An 18,734-nucleotide genomic window follows, 5' to 3' on the forward strand; every position below is an offset into this window, starting at 1 on the left:
GTTTTTGTGTAGGTGCCATTTTCTTCATTTACTCCTGGATGTTGCCTCTTCTACTAACCTACTTTTCTATGACCACTGTAGGTTTTTGAACAAACAAGAAACATGGTGAAATTATTTAGGAAAGTCACTCTGATCTATAATTAGAATTAATTTACTTATTTATTCTAATAAATTAGTATTATTATTCTAATAGGTTAGAAATGATAAGAATAGGGTTATTAGATTAGTTGTAATATTTTAGACATCACGTAGGTAGAGTTGGTAGGGTCTGTGATGGGTAGTGATGCTAAGACTGGAAAGACAGGGATGAAAGATCTAAGAGACATATATAATTAAGGGAATACCTGTATTTTGAAGCTTCCTGAACACAGCAGATTGCACTGTGCAGGGCAATTATGTAGATTTATCATTGGTGGTCAAAATACAACAAACTGGGTCAATTTAGAGCTCTCCCAAGACTGTAGATGTCCCAGAGCCAGAGGAAAGGTGATAATTGGGTTATCTTAAACTGGTAAAGGCAAGACTTAGGAAGCAGGAGGAAGATATGGCAGAAGTGTGAGTAACAATTACCTGTAGGACCCCAAGACATGTGAAGGAAATAAAGGATTTAATAAATGGAATGCTCTAATCCCAGGTAGAATTAGCACCATTCCTAAAAGGTGTTAGGCAAATCATATTGTAGCTGTGTTCCTTCCCACCCCTCTCCAACTGTACCCTGAAAGGTCTGTTTAGAAGACAGATGGAACAGTATCAAAGTTTTGCTTTGGTGGGGGTGAAAAGTTTTACAATCTGATTTTTTGTGTGTAACATATTCACATGAATCTTTCAAAGCAACATACTTGAGAATTCTTTTCAGAGGCAACTGGTAGCCCAGTGGATAGAAGGACCAGGATTGGGCTCAGGAAGACATGAGTTCAAATTCACCCTGAGACATTAGCTGTGTGATCCTGGACCCGACACTTTTAACTTCTGTTTGCCTCAGTTTCCTTAACTGTAAAATGTGTAAAAATGGGGATAATAGCACCATAGCATACTGTAGCATGTAGCAGGTGCTAAATTTTTTATCTCCTTTACAATCTTAAAAATAATTGAGCACCTCAAATACCTTTTATTTATCTAGGTTACAGCTACCATATATTTAACGTGATAAATAACTATGGATATGTATTAGAAATTAAAACATCTTAGTATTATTATGAAAACAATTTTGAACTTGCAGATCCCTTCTAAGAATCTCAGGGACTGTCAGGAGTCAGGGATGGGGAATCTTTGGCCTTACTATCCCTGGTCTAGCCTCTGGGCTAGATAAAGGCTCTTAGACAAGCAACAAAGTTTAGGAAAGATTACTGAATGTGGATTCAGAAGACCTGGATTTCAGTACCAGTTGTGCCATGTAACGTGGGACAAGTAACTCCGCCTCTCCAAGCCTCAGTTTCCTCATCTGTAAAGTGAGTTGGAATGGATGTGAATTCCCAGCACAGAGCATTAGATTTTGAGCTCCTCAAGGGCAGTAACTGATTTTTGCCCTTCTTTGTATCCCCAAAGCTTAGCATGGTGCCCACCACAATGTAGGTACTTAGTAAATCCTCTATTGAGTTGACCAAGCTCAGTACCTGGCTTAATAAATGATGACTGGTTATAGAATTTTGGCTAAAATTGAAAAGTTCCAAAGATCTCTAAGGTACCTTCCAAATCTAAAATTATGTGATTGTCTTTTTTTCCTAGTAATTCACCCTGCTGCTACCTGGCCCTCACAGCAGAGCAGGTTGGGAGGTAGTGATCTATTTCACCATACCCTTGGGATGGATTTAATTCTATCCATTTCCAAGAGCCACACAAACAGTATTTGTATCTACAGCCTTCCCAATACTATCCCTTTAACTCTGACTCACTCTACTGTAATGGTAATAGCCAATAGAGAGTGAATTTGTTCCTTATCCATCCCCCACCAACCTTTGATCCATACCTGTGTGTGCCTGCCCAGGCTTGCCAGGGTTCCAACTACTGGATACAACTTGTGACCCAAGAAACTAAGGAAAGGTATAGATACCTTGCTAATACTAGAGATTTAGCTCTTCCAAGTCTGAAGGAGGATTCAAACAAGGCCTATTTTTCATTTCTCTCTCATCCAAAGCCAGACCACCATGCACTAGACATGAAGGTAGGAGTCAACCCCTTTCTCTGCCTTATGTTCCAAGAACTCTGATTTCCAGATCTCACTCCAATCTGGACTGCTGGAAAGGAGTATCCACAGCAGTACTCTTGAACTTTATCTAAAAAGCCTTTGATTTTTCCAGGAAGTTGCTTTTTAAAATCCACATGTGTTCAGGGTTGTTTGTACTTATTTTTGCTTGGGGCTGGGCTGGGTTGGCAATAGTCTGCCTGTGCAGCCTCACCCATGGAAAGTCATAAAATGCAGCCTGCTGGTGAGTTATAAATTCAGCAATACTACAGCTTTGATCCAGACAATTGTGGGCTTCAGCAATGTTTGTGGAGCAGATGAGATAATTTTCACATTGTCTGGGCTGGATATTCCCAGGGCTTTCTGTCCAAACAGCAAAGGGACCAAATCAAGAAACTCACCGTGCCCTTTTCTCTGAAAATTAGCAACACGTGGCATTTTTATCCTCAGGCAGTCTTTTCAGAAAAGAATCCTTCCAGTGAAGGAGACTGTTTTGGCTGCTTATATACAATGGCCTAATTTCTTTTCCTTTCACATTTTAAAGATGGTTTTTCTGATGTTCACAAATGTGTACAGATTTGGTTCCTACATGGATAAAAGGAGATTCCAGAAAAGCCAGTGAAATGAAATTATTTCTTTCCATACTCACAGAAAATCAGTAGTTCTAGTATGGACCTATGATGATTAGAAAATTATACATTGATTAGCCTTCTGTAAATTAAAATGTCCCAAACTGTGTGCAGAGAACATACTGAAAACTTTGCTTCGAAAAAAAAAAAAAGGCAAGTGGTGTCCTGTACTTAGAATTTACTCTCTAGTCTGGGAGGGGCATGCATAAATGCCAAATTTCTGAAGCCACCCTGTCCTGGGAATAGAGAAACTGGGAGACATTCTCCACCCTATTTCCCCTTAGAGGTGAACAGAAATAGGCAGGTCCTCACCGGTACCAGATCAACAACTAACAGCTGGGCTTTAGGGCATCTGGATGTTGTTGCTTCAAAATTTCCTGATGGAAGCACATTCAGTTCTAGTGATGAGGTTTCAGGGTGATCGGGGACCCCAAAATACCGACAGTCCGGGTTGTGCTCGAATGAATTCGACTCAAGCCTTCTTAAAGACAAAGAAAACAAAGTTTATTAAAGATTCGCCAAACTGCGTTGCCTCTTAAGGAGCCTAAGCATTTGTGACGCTTGTAATTCACAAACAGCCCGGACAGAATCTTAGCTAGACAGAGTCTGAGCTGGATTGAACCTGAGTGCCTTCATGGAGGCAAGATGGAACTTAAATACAGAAAAGAGTATAGGAGGGATCTGGGCGGAGGGGGGTGGGGGTGGGGTGGGGGTCTGGGGTCTGGTAGTCCAGGGTGATGGGAGGAGGGGTTTAGGAAGGGTCTTGAGGAGAAGTCCAAGGAGGGAATCCAAGGAGCGTCAAAGGCTGGAAACAGCTGGAGGTTATCAAGAGACAGCAGACAATGGAGGGTTTGGGTGGGAAGCAAGTGGGGCACTCCAGAGATCTTGATGGGGGCAGCATGGGAATGGATACAGATCTTGATGGGAGTGGTCTGCAGCCTGAGGAATGGGGTTTTGATGGGATCAAGGTTGGGGTGGGGTGGGGTGTGTGCAACAGAGATCTGAGTAGAATGAGAACGAAAAGCCCATGGCTTCCTGGGACTGCTGGAACAAATGGAAAGATTAGATTTGAGTACGAAAAGCCAGATTAAGTGGGAAGATTCAAAGGGAGCTCAAGGAGGCTCCGAGAGTCTGAACTCCATCACTAGTACATGGGGCATTGCATGGCCAGGATCAAGTCAGTCTGGACCAGTCTCTTCCCACTGCAGGTATGGGTTTTAAAACTGGGGTTCTCAAACCCAGAGTTTATCTAATATGTTCCTAACTGTATCTAAATATAATTGGTTTCCTTTGTAACCCTGTGCATTTTATGCATTTTGAAACATTCTTCTGATAAGGGGTTTTTAGGTTTCAGTAGATTGCGTGAGAGGTCCAGGGCACAGAAAAGATAAGAACCCCAAGAAATTAGTCTAGGTTTGGAGAACTTGGCGAACCCTGCTCTGCCTGTCTGAGCTTCCTGACCATCTTTGCTGTGGGGCGCCGGATCTGCCCATGCGATTTATCCCAGTCCACAGGGGAGACCCAGATGGTAGAGTGGTTAAGGGGGCGTGGCTCTTGCAAACCAGGCTCTGGAAGCCACGTGGAGACGGTGTGTGTGCGCGTGCGCACGTGGGTGTGTGGTCTGCCTGGGCCTGCGATCAAGCCTGGGGAACCACCCCTACAGAAATCCCTCTCTTCGGTTGCGGAGGCATGGGGAGGGGGCCTCTAGGGGGCCAGTTTCACCCCCATATCGCGTCTTCCGTCCTCTCCCTAGGAGGGGGAGGGGAGTGAGGCCACGTGGCGGCGCCGTTGCCAGAGTCTCGGATTCGGTCTCGGAGGTGCCGAAGGCGCAGGCGCGAGGGAGGGAGGGAGGGGTCGCGAAGTCCTCTGTGTCTGCGTCCCACGTGGCTCCCCGGCCGTTGGCGCCGGCAGTGAAGCAGCAGTGCCACCTGCCGGCCAGGGCGAAGAAACAAAGATAAACCCGGAGGTTAAATCCAGGCCTCCGCGTGCACGCACCGGAAACGTGCTAATATTTTTAATTTAGTTTTCTTTAGGGATTTGCGGCCGAGCAGCATTTAAAAGTTAAATAACGGAGGTCTCCGCCCTGAAGCGAAGCTGTACACGGCCTTCGGGGGTTTCTTTACATTTCAGGGCAGAAAAAAGGAAAAAAAAGCAGCCCGAAGCGCCACGAACCTCGGACTACCCAACAGGGGGCGGGGCGGGGGTGGGGTGGGGGCGGGGCAGGCTTGTCGGTATCTTCCTATAACTGGGAGGCGGCGCTTCTTAGCGGTTGGTAGCGTGGCCGAGTGGTCTAAGGCGCTGGATTTAGGCTCCAGTCATTTCGATGGCGTGGGTTCGAATCCCACCGCTGCCACAATTCCAGTTTTTCCTCCGTTGCGTTTTTTTCTTCTCAGCTTCCCTACGACTCCCCTAATGTCCAATTCTCCGCGCCCAAAGTGTGTTTTACAGATTCTTGCGGTCCCACTCTCCCACCTCCGGCCCGATCCTCCCTCCTGCACCGGGACCCCCGCAGAGCCGCAGTCTCCAGCACCAGCCTTCAGGGCTCACCCGTATGGGCTTGGGGTCAGGCTGGGATAGACCGGTAGAGAGGATATTGGCCTCCTAGGGATAAAGCGATTTCTGCAGAATCTGCCTTTGGATCTCACTTGCTGTGTGGTTTAGAAGCCGTGGTCAGAGATGCTCAGACACTGAGCACGTGGGGACCGGGACCGGACCGGGACCGGGACCAGGACCAGCTTCTCAAAGGGCTGTTGCTAGATAGAGTGAGTGCAAAGAGGCAGAGAGAAGAGGCTTTTCCCCCCAAAGCATTTAGAACCAAAGGGACTAAGTCTAAGAAGTCATTATTTGCCTGAGGTCACAGGTGGAAATTCTGTGACTTAAATTCTAGTTTATCAAGTCCATTAGGGCTCCTGTGGGTTTGTTCTAAAGTTTTAGGTCTTTTGGGGTCACCCAAGCAGAATGACTGACCTGGGGGCTCTCAACTGAAAACTGACCCAGGGCTGTGATAACAAGAACTAAGAAATGCCGCCTGTGTTGTGTTATTTAGGATAAGGGGGTGGAGGGTGGAGAGCAAACCACTTTGTTAGCATCATCACCCCCTCCAACCTCTTCATTTTATAGGAGAATGTGTGTATAATCAAAGTTCTTGGAGCTAACCTGGATGAGATAAGAGTTCTAGATAAAGGTGAGTTTTAATAATGAGGTTAGCATCTCTAACTTCCCTGATCTCTTACTAATCTCTTTGGGTTCTATTGGATTTAATTCAATTCAGCAAGCTTTTATTTTTGGTCCATTTGTCCAAAACACTGTGTACTGGGGGAATATAATGATGGATAAGATAAAGATCCTGTTCTCAAGGAACTTGCACTGTATGGGGAAGGACACAGATAACCGTGTTACAAATGAATGGGGGGAAAATTTCTTGCAGTTACTATGAGAAATTTGAAGTAGAGAAAACCACTTTCATCTGGGAAAGGTTAGGGGAGGCTTCATGAACAAGAACCAAGGACAGTGCATTGTCCAGAATGGGCTCTTACTAAAAGGTTGTTGATGTGTGAATGGATTGTAACAGGCTGTTGGAGATGCATGTTGGCAGACAGAGGAGGTCTTCAGAGCCTAGCACTTAGAAGTTCAGGGAAAATTTTAGTCCAGCATTGCTTCTTAGTACCCGAGGAGGGACAGAGACCATAATGAGCTTTGAACTGAGTATAGATGTAGCAGTTCAAGTTGGGATTTAGGACTGGCTGGCTTTAGGTTCTTAGAAACAAGGAGAGCAAAGCTCAGATAGTATTGAGACCGAGGAGTGGGAATGGACGCTGGGCTGGAAGATGTCAGACTGGGCTTGTAAAGTGGTTCTGCTCTGTTTGACCGCTACCTCTCCCTAACAGGAACTTGATGAGAAGGTTGATTAGGAAGGACTGAATCTGGCTAGAACATTCCTGGAGAAGAGGGGTGATTTTGGCAGGAATCTATACATAAAAATAAGTAGAGTGGAGCCAGTCAAGTCATCAAGCATTTATTAAAGTCCTGCTATATACACTAGGCATCATGTTAAGTGTTGGGGATGCAAAAGAAAAAAACCAATCCCTGTCCTCAAGGAACTCTCCATTTAACAGGAGAGAGAACATGCATACAATCATGTATAAACAATATATATCTACATATTGTTTTATATTATATCTATGTAACTAGGTTTAATAATTAGGGTTATATGAAATTATATATAAACATATACATATTAAATACATAAACATATCTATATTATAGAAATATAGCCATATCTATGTATAGATATATCTGCATATATGCATACATATATACACATTATGTATGCATGCATATATGCACATGTGTGTATATATTTATATGTATGCATAAACATACATAATATATATATGTATATACACGCAGACACATATAACAAATTGGAGATAATCTCAAAGGGAAATCCCTAGTATTAATGGGGATACAGAAAGGCTTCTTGCAGAAGGTAGGATTTTTTAGCTGAGACTTGGAAAACACCCGGAGGCAGAAATGAGCCAGACCTAGGTCAGAGGTGGCAGACAATAAAGGCAACTACTGTTAAACTCCTCAGGTATAGTGAAATCTAGTAGGAGGTGATGCTGTCCTCTGATTCTTTGCCATACTTGTTTTTTGAAGTGCTTCTAAACTTAGTAAATTCCAAACTATTCCATCTCTGGTCTTATTCCTCATGTCACAGGCAGACAGAGGGTGGAGGACAGGAATCTTAGATTGGAATCTTATGCAGTTAGTTATGATAAGTCACATTGCCATTAAAAATTAAGTTCTCTAAATTCTGTGGATGAGGTTGGTTAGTTGGAAATGTGAAGGGATATCTCAAGGCTTTTTTGATTCCCCAAGTTGTTAGTGCCTGCTTTTTTTTTTTTTTTTGTATACATCCTGCATTTATTTGCCTTTGAGAACATTGCATTCTCCTCTTAGAATACAAGTTCCTTGAGAGGAGCCATTGTCTCATTTTTGTATTTATATCTCTAGAGCCTAACACGGTGCCTGGTACATGGTAGGCATGTAACAAACAAACACTTGTTGATTGATTTTTTAGAAACAAAGAGGAGCAACTGCTGAAGAACAAGAGAGTAGCTTGGGAAGATTATTTTGCCAGCTTGGTAGACAATAGATTGAAGAGAGGGAGAGACTGGAAGCAGGGAAGTCAATTTGGGGGCTATTGCAATACTTTGAATAGGATATGCCAAGGTCCCAGCAATATATATGATGAGAAAGTACAGGTGTGAGAGAAATTATAGATATAGAATTTACAAGATTTGGCAACTCATTGAAATTAGACAGTAAGGGAGAGAAAAGATTCAAAAATGAATAATTCTGAGGTTGTGAACTTGAGTGAAATGAAGGAATTATGATGCCCTCAGCGGAAACAGACAGGTTTGGAAGAAGGAGCTCTTGTTTGTCCTTCTTTCTCGAAGAGGGCCATGACACCAGCAAGAAGATGCCCTGCCATGAAAGTGAATTGGATTTAAGTGAACAGCTGCTGTGCAAAGTCACCAGCTTCACTTTCTCCTCACAGAGAAAGAGTAGGTTCTGTTCTGTGTGGGAAAATGAGTTCCATTTTAGACATGTTGAGTCTGAGATGCCAATGGGACATGTAGGTGGAGATGCCTTGGAGGCAGTCAGTAAAGTAGGACTGGGATGCAGAAGAGAGATTGGGGCTAAATATATAGTGTTTGGTGTCATTTGGATAGGGATTTTAACTGAACCAAAGGAACTGATGTGATCACTAAGAAATTGCATAGAGGGGAGGGAAAGGAGAAGAGGGTCTAGGTCTTGGGGGTATAATTAGAGGCTAGGACATGGATGATGATTATGGAAGTATACTGAAACTCCCTGCTTCCTCTTTAGGTTACAGATAAAAAGTAATGTCAGGATAGTTTTTCCTTAACTGCATACCACTCCCAGGATAGGCAAGATAGCCTAGCTGAAGCAAATACCCCCAGAGAGAGATAGGAAGCAGCATGTGCCACAGAAGTTAAACCACTATCACCACCTGGACCATGGTTTTCTCTCACATCCTGCTGGAGACAGCACAGGACCCTGAACTCAAAAGCCTTGGGAAAAACAATGCTGCCAGCCTAGTGCCCTCAGCCATCATCCTAGGAAGTGTCAACCTGAAAGTTTGGTTAAAGGAGGCAAACAGGCTAGGTGATATGTAAATCCATGATGAATACTAAAAAGTTAGGTTTCCATAAGGTGTTGCAGTTTCTAGGTGGTAAGATAACAAGCACTACCAACCAATGAACTCTTAGGGGAAGCAGCTAGCCTAACCACAAAGCTCTTGATAAAGCGGCGGTGGGGGGGGGGGGGGGGGGGGGGGCGGGGAGGCTCAAAACTAGCCTAATCAGCTGCAGTCAGTGACCAGGAAAAAACTTTTCTTCATTGTGCTTGCTTAATGAGTTTGTTGTGTATTATCTGACATACCTCAGAGGTGGAGATCACTGCCATTTTTGAGCACAGAATGCATGATGGGGAGGGGGGACATATGGGATATGTTCATGTCAAGCGGCAATATGGGATGGGTGGTTCAGGGAGACTGTAACCAGAAGGGGTTTGGACCAATCTGGGCTCTGGAAGGAGGGGCTACAACAGACTAATAGTATAACGCTTGCTCTTACTTCTGTATCAGTGCTGCACTTCTCTCATCATAGGGAATGTGCCTTCTTCTTGCAAGGACCGTAATAAAAGATAATTCTTTCACTTCAGACTTTAGTTGTGTTATCAGGCCTGGGTACAAGCCTTACTCTAGATGGGGAGGGGATTTCGAGAGGGGTCTTATTCTATTTATAACTTCCAAATAGTTTATTCCCTTAAATCTAGCCAATACATGATCATGGAGCAAGAAGGAAACTTCTGACTGTCTGATACAAGAATGAGAAGGTTTAAATATACTTTAGAACAATCCCAACTCAAAATTATGATTTCCATATTTTTTTTATATCCATACAATGAGAAAGGAAGTTTCTTAGTTGAATAAGTTGTAAATACAGTGAGACAAGAAATTAACAAACAGTATCAGAAATTAGAATCCCAGGATGTCTGGGTTTTCCCCATACAGCATATGTCTGTGGGATACCAAGATAAGAAGAATCTCACCACTCTGGTTGTAGGCATCCTGTCATAAACAAGTCTCTGAAGTTGTTGACACAGTAAAGGGCATTCATTTTTAGAGCAAGCAACAGAGACTGATTGATTAGTTCAGGCTTTTGACCCTTATTACAGTCCAAAAATGACATTAAATGATTATCATTTCCTCTTTTTGGTCAAAGGTAAGCTGCAAGTGAAGCCTGTAGACCAAAAAACCTCTCTCTTCCTCAAGGGGGGGGATGTTCTAAAAATTCTTATCTAGATGGATTTGGATTTTTCCCAAATGCTTCCTGAAACAGAGGCCACTAAAGATAAGGTCAGATTCTTTGTCAGAAGAAATTTGCCTCATGGGGTGAGTGGAGAGATGGGAGAAGGAGTTGCTGTTTCCCTGTGTTTGGACCTCCCCAGAGGTGGGCAGGGCACTGTAGGACAATTGTAAACAAACAGCAGGATCAGGTTGCAAGGGGGATCAAGTAGGGAGCAACTAAGTAAAAATAAGTTAAAGCTACCAAAGGTATAAGCAACCAGGTCTGGTATTCAGGGTACTCAGATAGGGAGGGAGCTGTTCTTCATGCAGGTCTGGTCCAGACTCTTAGGAAAGCTGTCTACATCTGATGTCATCTTTTTCAGGCCCCTTTGAAACCAGAGGGCAAGGTCTCCTATAGGCTCAGCTGTCCACGCAGGAGCAGGGGCAATCTAGGCTGCGTCCAAGGTCGACTTCAAAACCTTCCCCAGCTGTTCTCAGCCTGCATATTGCCATATTGTCTTTATGATAACTCAACTATTCCTGTAATCAGAACTTAAAACAGTAGTAAATGGCAGTCCCATAAAGTCTTGAATATAGCGGGTTTCAATACTCAGGGCTTCAGGTGAGTTTGGCTCTCAAGGACCACATATCCTATATAATAAGAATTTAATATCACATTGGTAATAGTAAGATTGATCACAGAAAGATACTACTGCTCTCAGAATCCCTTTAAACAATGAGAACATATCAAGGTGGGTCCTAAGCAGTTTGCATATGTTTCTGCACAGGTTCTAATTCTAGATTTAAAATAATATTAGACTTGCCATTAAGATAACACAAAAGAGCTCATAAGTTACTGTTCTTCACTAACATAACTGTACTGGAATCCCATTCCTTAAATAAAACAAAGAGGTTAATGACTAACCTCGCAGATAGATAGATTTATGTCCTTGTTTCACAAGCTTATTTATCCTTCTCTAATTATACTGACTGGAAGAATGATATACTCCAGGATTTGAATCTTATACATATGATAAGGTCAGACATTAATTTAACTCTTGCTTAGGCCATGGAATAATTACAAATCAGATCAAAACAGCAAGATCTCTTCTGCTTTACAACTTATGACATTAATTTAGAAATAAATTATCTTGAAAATTTAATTAGGGCTTCTAAAAAAATCACACAAGATTTTTCAAAACATTTCTTCTAAAAGTATTTCCTCTTCTTTAAAAACAGTTTAAAGTTTATGTTGATGTTCACTGCACTTTTATGAAGAAAATTAGTTGGAAAGTTTTAAAATAATAGTTATCTTTCTTTCTCCTTAGAGCAAAAATAAACCTTTAAAATTGGAATTCATTAAAACTAAGTTGGTGTAATGTAACACAAATTCCCAAAGTATTATATCAAAACTAAATTCCTAGTTATTATGGAATTCCTAGATATCACAAAGTTCCTTAGTCAAAAAAGTGTTTGTAATGGAGAGGAGATTTAGTTTCTATAAGTCAAGAGGGACATATCCAATTAATTTAGCCTTATCACAATAACAAATTTTCCTTAAATATATCTCTAGAAATTAAGAACATTCTGGCATTTCACATAGATAGTCCATAAACCTTCAAATTGACATACATAAATATATCTTTTTGAGGAAACAGGCTTGAAAATCATACTCATATATATACATACATATGTATATACACTCACACACACACACAGATATATATATGAAGGATTCTCATTTGCTCAATAGGAGTTCTACAACATGGAAACTTTTGCACAGAATTTATAAGAATTTTATGTGAATGCATTTCTAAATCACCTTGTATGGAGAATCATTCATTTCATCCTTAATATGTGAAATTATAAATTTAAACCACCATATATATTTTCATAATAGCCAAAATTCCAGATGAAAAATCTAATATCAAATTATCTAATTTTATCACATCCTTTTAAAAGCCCAATTCATATACAAGATCCAAATTAAAATTACTTTACCACCATTTCTACCTCACAATGATCTCTCAATTTTCACAGTCTAAGAGAATTTTAGAAATATGATGCAATCTTAGAAATACGGTTTTAACACAAATAACAAATTTCGGATGACATCAATTTCATTTCCAGATTATCCATATAGAAATTATTGATCTTGTTACTACTGGTATTTTAAAAAAGCACTTCAAAGTTAATAATTACATTAAATTAGAGCAAGATAATAATAATTTTGTATCTAACATATGCCAGTCATTGTGTTAAACTTTTTACAATCGTATCATTTATTATCATTTTTCCCTTTACAAATCAGGAAATGGGGCAAACAGAGATAACATACATTTTTGCAATTGGAATAGAGAAACAGAGTTTACCAACAGCAGAGAGACTGGTGTCCCAGTCGTGATAATTTTTGGAGGCAGGGTTTAGGGAATGCTCACCACAGGCCAGCACATCTGCCTCTCCCTTCCTGTACAGTTGCAGAATTTACAGAGCCTGGGGCGATTTGCAACTGCTAGGGCAGGATGGGCAGAATGTACAGGACCTGGGTGCCATTTCCAAGCTTTATAGGACTGCCAGAGCAACCACCAGTCTGCAAATTGCTGCCCCTACAATTCTCCTGCATTTTCTTCTCTATAATTTGATCTAAGATGAGAGGGGTTAACACGAACCCTTGTGGCTGTTAAAAATCCCCATAGTGAGATACCCTCTTAACTCTTGGGGAGGGAGTGGGGAATACTTAGTAATAAGGATTGAGTGGAGGTGTTTTAGCAAAGTGAGCTCCTGGAGCCATCCACAGTCTCAGGAGTTTTCTCCAGCAATCCCAAATGATTAGTTTATAAACTTTTTAATGAATGATACCAGAATCTGCTAAGATATTTTCAGCTGTATCTGATTTTCATTGTAATTTGAGGTTGACCAGGCCAGAAAAAAACAAGGAAAAAGTCTTACAGTTTTGCTTGTTTCCCTAGCTGCATCCCTTAGAAATCTCTGACTGCCTGCATTTTAAATCTTACAAGATAACAGACTCACACATGTCACAGCACACCTGATACAGACAGAGACACACTGACAGACAAATTGACAGGACAGATACAGAGCTCACAATTGATGACAGAGAGAAGGAGAATTAGAGGCTTGGTAGAAATCCCTGTCTTGAATTGGCTATTATTGTGCCAAGGAAAGGAGGTTGGGGAAAGATTCAATACTGACAGAATAGGGGTAGATCCTGCAACTTTTGCTCTGAGCATCTCTAGGTCGTTGGATGTGGGGAGGCTTGGTGCCCCTGAAGTTTCTGACTACCTTGAAAGGATAGACCCCAGTTCAGGCCTCTTGCCTATAGGTGGACTGTAGCTGATTTCCTGAAGACCAGAGACCTTAAGGGAAGGGGAAGATGGGAAGGAGGCAACGGAAGCTGGACAAAGTTATCCTCTTCTGGACTAGAGCAGATAAGGGAAGGCAAGGAGAGAGGAGGTAGGCAAGGTGCAGCTATCCTCCCCAGATCAAAGCCCTCAAGGGAAGAGAGGGAGCAAGTGGAGGTTGGAGTAGAAAGACCAGCTGAGGTTGTTGGGAAAGAGGGGAGAGTGGGGTGGAGGGAGCTAGCTAGTGCTGGGGGGGTAGTGCTGAAGCAGCTCCTTGAGCCTGAAGGGACAAAACTTCTTGATCAGCCATCTCAGCAAGCTAACAAAGGAAACATTCCCACACTTGGCTAGATATTTTGTTGGCCCTAAAACTTAATTTTTTTAAAATTTAATTTGCTTTTGGTTTTCAACAATCACTTCCATAAGTCTTAAATTTTCTCCCCCTTCTTTCCCCACCCTCCCCGAGATGGCATGCAACCTTATATGGATTTTATACATACATTCTTATTAAACACATTTTCACATTAATCATGTTGCATAGAAGAATTAAAACGAATGGGAGAAATCATGAGAAAAACCAAACCAAACAAAAACATAACACAAAAGAAAATAGTCTTCTTTATTTTGCATTTTGATTCCATAGTTCTTTCTCAGGATGTGGATGGTATTTTTCCTCGAGTCCTTTGGGAATGTTCTTAATTTGGTTTTAAGATAAAGTAACTTTGACTAGTCCAAAAGAGCCCTATTGTGGGCAACAGAATTAACTGACACTAGCACTAGCAATACTTGTGCTAATTTCTCCTAAGATCAATCTTTGAAGGGGACCTAATTAAAGTGATTTAGTGCAGCTTGGTCCCCCACCCCAAAACTTACTCAAAGGGAAATTTCGGACTTCAACCAAACTAATGGGAGTCCTTTGGAAACTGGGAATAGAGGAATTCACCCGACCCTGTCAAGGTTAAGACTCCAGAAAAAATGAATTCTGAGGTGCCTGAGTCTTTGGCATTGGCATGGTGGGGTGCTATTCTCTCTTAGTCCATGAGTTCCATCTGAGTCACGGTACCATAAGTGTTGACCTGAAAGTTTGGTTAAAGGAGGCAAATAGGCTGGGAGATATGTAAATCCACATAGTTTCTTCCTTTAAAGCTAGCAGATACATGATCATGGAGCCAGAAGGAAATTTCTGACTGTATAATACAAGAATGAAAAGGCTTAAATACACTTTAGAAAAATCCCAAATCAAAATTATGGTTTCCATATTTTTTTTAGTCCATACCATGAGAAAGGAAGTTTCCTAGTTGAATAAATCTTAAATACAATGAGACAAGACAATTAAAAAAGCAATGTCAGTTAGAAATTAGAATTCCAGGATGTCTGGGTTTTCCCCACATGTCTCTGTGATACCAAGACAAGAAGAATTCCACCACTCTGGTTGTAGGCAACCTGTCATAAACAGGTCTCTGAAGTTTCTGCCACAGGAAGGGACATTTTTAGAGCAAAGTAGCAGTTCAGGCTTTGACCCTTTTTAAAGTTCAAAAATGATGTTAAATGATTATCAGAAGCAACCCTGCGGAGATGCATCTTGGAAATTGGTCCTGCAGGTATTACAGCCACAGCTACTGAAGACCCAGAAAAGAAAGTTCTTGTCACCAAAGTCCTTGGCATTGTTAAGCGTTTCAATATCAGAAACTGGAAATAACATAAAGGAGAGGCATTACTATCTGCTTTCTGTTGTACCCTAAGGACCACGGGACTTTCTATCTTATTTGTAGCTGAAATCTTCCTTAAGTGTTGTCTCTCCCAAACAGTGTGAGCTCCTTTAGAGCCTACTCTTCTAATTGTCTCACTTTTCTATATATATATTTTATATATGAAATAGAATATATTTTGTTATATAAAACATAGCATATATTTTATATAGTATAGCTTAATGTCTCATTCATTCATTCAGTATCATTTTCTGGACAATGTCCTGGTTTGAAATCTTTTTTATATCATCCTTACCAAAGGCTTAATTACTTTCTAGGGAAGGTAGGTGGTGCAGTGTGTAAGAAATGATTGAGCTTTTGTTTCCACAAGATTTGTGAAATCTAAGGAGTCATATATGTCAGAAAATCTCTCAATTAACTGGTTACTTACAGCTAATGCAGGAAATACATTGATTGCTGAAAAGAGTAGTGGGGGATGTTGATTAAGCATGTCATTCATCAGGATGTAGCTGCCTACTTATCACCATACCTGAGAGCAGACATTCTCTTCTTAGTTCTCTGAGTAAATCCAGGGAACACTTTTTGCTGTATCAACCGCTGAAGCTTTGTTAAGGATGAGGCACATTAACCCAAGACACTGTCTTGAATAATGGAACTTTTCTTATGTTAATAGTGGGGGAAACACAGATATCTGGGGTTGTACTTCATCATAAATTCGAGTGATGCAGACATCCTGAGTTGTAAAAAGTATTTAGGGCTTTTATAAAGAGAATAAAGGGAAGAGGCTGAAATAAGAGAATGAGAAAGGTAATCAGGGGTGGAGACTCATGTGGGGGTAAGTTTAGGGGTTTTTTGGATAGGCTGTAAACTCTGCAGTACCCAACCAATGGGGAGTCAGGGGAGGGATTTGCATTCAGGACAGGAAGAAAAGAGAAAGACATTTTTTGCATCACAAGTATGCTTGCTAGTCATTTGTTCTCTTGAAAAAGAACATTAAATAAAAGCTCTTCCTGGATTTACTAATGGGTGTGTGTGTGTGTGTGTGTGTGTGTGTGTGTGTGTGTGTGTGTGTGTGTTCATCCTTTGTTGCCAAAGAAGATCATGCCATCAGAGAAAGGACATGACTTGCTCTTGACTTTGTTTTGAGTGAGGGAGGGCTGTGCAGGTCACCAGCCTCATTTCTCCTCCAGAGCCATCTGAATCCAGTGACCAGATATTCATCATGATGACTGGAGATGACCCAGGATGAAGCAATTGGGGTTAAGTGACTTGCCTAAGGTCACACAGCTAGTGAGTGTCAAGAGTGTCTGAGGTGAGATTTGAACTCAGGTCCTCCTGACTCCTGCACTGGTCCTCTATCCACTGCTCCACCTAGCTGCCCCAATAGCCATGTGGAGTTCTTGGTAAGGCACTTGTTTCTTACAAGTGAATACAACACTGGGTCTAATGGGGTATGGGCCCAAGTCAAGACTTTTGCCCCTTACCCCAAAAGAATTTGAGTCTCATTTGTCTATGGGCCCTGGAAACCCCACCTTGAGCTCTCCTTGAATTTTCCCACTTGATTAAAGCCTTTGGCATTCACATGAGGCTTCAACCCATCCCAGTCAACTGCCCTTTCATTGTAGTCTGTGCCCAATCTCCCAATTCTCTGTTGCCCAGCCTTCCATTACCTGTTACCTCCAGATCACTCCCAGCTACTTCCTACCCTTGATCCAATCTAAACCCCCTTCTCCCTTGGATTTTTAGAATCCTTCAGGTCCTCCTCTGTTACCTCCTGGTCACCCCAGCCTGCTGACCCCTTCTGTCCACATCTTCCCTAGACCCCTTCTCCCAGTCACCCCAGACCATTTGGCCACTTCTAGATCCTTCCCACAGTCTTTCTATATAGTAGACGATCCATCTTACCTCCATTGAGGTGCCCAGATTCAATCGGGCCAGCTAATCACTACAAGGGTCACAAAGGCTCAGATTCCTTAAGAGTCCAGCCAACATGATGAGTTTTTAGAATCATGCCTACCCTCTATTTGTGTTCTAATAAACATTGTCTTTGGCTGAAAGAAGACTTGGGATGAATTCATTGGGGCTGGACCTACGTGTCCTTATTTGGGTTCCCAGCACCTCTAAACCTCTACAGGCCTAACATCAGGAAGACCTGAATTCATATCCAGGACTATGAGGTCCTGGGCAAGTCTCAACCCTGATTGCCTCAGATTCCTCATCTGGAAAATGAGCTGGAGAAGGAAATGGCAAACTGGTGGGGTACAGACTCTGGGAACCTCCTTGAACTCTTCTTGAATCTTCCCACTTAATCTAGCTTTTCATACCCAGATCTGTTACCCTTAACCTAGCCTGGACCTCCATTTTCTGTTACCTCTGGATTGCCCATCTGCTTCCCACCCCAGCCCTTCATCAGCTTCTATCTCCTGATTGCCACTAGCAGTTTCCCATCCTTAATCACATCAGAATCCCACTCTCTTGGTTCTGACCTCTAGTCACCCTATTCTCTTTAAGATCCTCCTTAGACTCCTCCTCCAGATCTTCCCTAAACTCCTCTTCCCATCATCCCAGACTACTAGACCACCTCCAGATCCCTCACACAGTCTTTCTGTATATAAGATCCTTCTTGTCTCCATGAAGGTGCTCAGATTCAATCTAGCTCTGATTCTGTCTGGACCACGTGTTCATACAAGCATCACAAATGGTGAGGCTTCTTTAGAGTCAACCCACTATGGCGAATCTTCAATAAATTTTATTTTACTTTGGCTGAAAGAAGGCTTGGGTTGAATTCATTGGGACAGGACCCAGGGTATCGGTATTTTGGAGTCTCAAGTATCCCAGACCTCAACATATGGTTTCCTGACCTCAACAAAACTACTCCAGTATCTTTGCCAAGAAAACTCCAAATGGGGTCACACAGAGTCAGAAATGAATTAAATGACTGAATGACAATTTTTTCTGAGAGGTAGTGGGGTCAAAGTTAAGAAGGAACTCTAAGCTCTTAGAAAATAGATTAGAGTGGTAGCCAGTTTAAGATAGAAACACCTTAATCTAATCATTTCTACCTATTTCTGCCTTTGATTTAGTTTAGGAAAATGATTCTCTAAGATGTGCTGACATTTTAAGTGATTATTGTTTTGTTTCGTGAATGAGACTGTTAATTGAGGCAGGATAGGTTGTCTCTTTGGATTCCTGGCAAGCTGCATCTCTGCAGCTGTGTCCAAAATAGGGGTAATTGGTATAGAGTCAAACTTTTGCTGCAAGTGTAGCAAGCAACACATTTCTGCTGATGAGAAGTACAGAGTCTGAATTACAAAATAACAAGGTACGTGTGTGTGTGTGTGTGTGTGTGTGTGTGTGTGTGTGTGTGTGTGTGTGGAGGGGGGGTTGCTTTCCTTCTGGTAGGGTAACTTAGCAAATACCATCATATATTTCCACACTTGGGTACTTGGCTTTAAGGATAAGTTAGAAATAGGT

The 18,734-nt window shown here is 41.8% G+C and overlaps 1 long non-coding RNA gene and 1 other non-coding gene across 9 annotated transcripts in view; both read left to right on the forward strand.

Annotated features, from left to right (window-relative positions):
• Positions 1–1,780: 1,780 nt before the first annotated feature.
• The window catches only part of LOC140497222 (uncharacterized), a 47,392-nt gene continuing 30,438 nt past the window's right edge, over positions 1,781–18,734 (forward strand). For 4 of the 8 annotated variants that reach the window (XR_011964577.1, XR_011964575.1, XR_011964576.1 and 1 more), the window contains exon 1: positions 1,783–2,161. This is a non-coding gene — a long non-coding RNA (uncharacterized lncRNA). Of the gene's footprint in view, positions 2,162–18,734 lie in introns of all 8 variants that reach the window. The other 4 variants (XR_011964573.1, XR_011964579.1, XR_011964580.1 and 1 more) reach the window with 3 other exon arrangements.
• On the forward strand, positions 5,083–5,164 carry TRNAL-UAG (transfer RNA leucine (anticodon UAG)). The gene has a single exon. It is a non-coding gene; the product is annotated as a tRNA-Leu (tRNA).

The sequence above is a fragment of the Notamacropus eugenii genome, chromosome 3 (assembly GCF_028372415.1).
Source record: "Notamacropus eugenii isolate mMacEug1 chromosome 3, mMacEug1.pri_v2, whole genome shotgun sequence".
NCBI classification, from domain to species: domain Eukaryota; kingdom Metazoa; phylum Chordata; class Mammalia; order Diprotodontia; family Macropodidae; genus Notamacropus; species Notamacropus eugenii.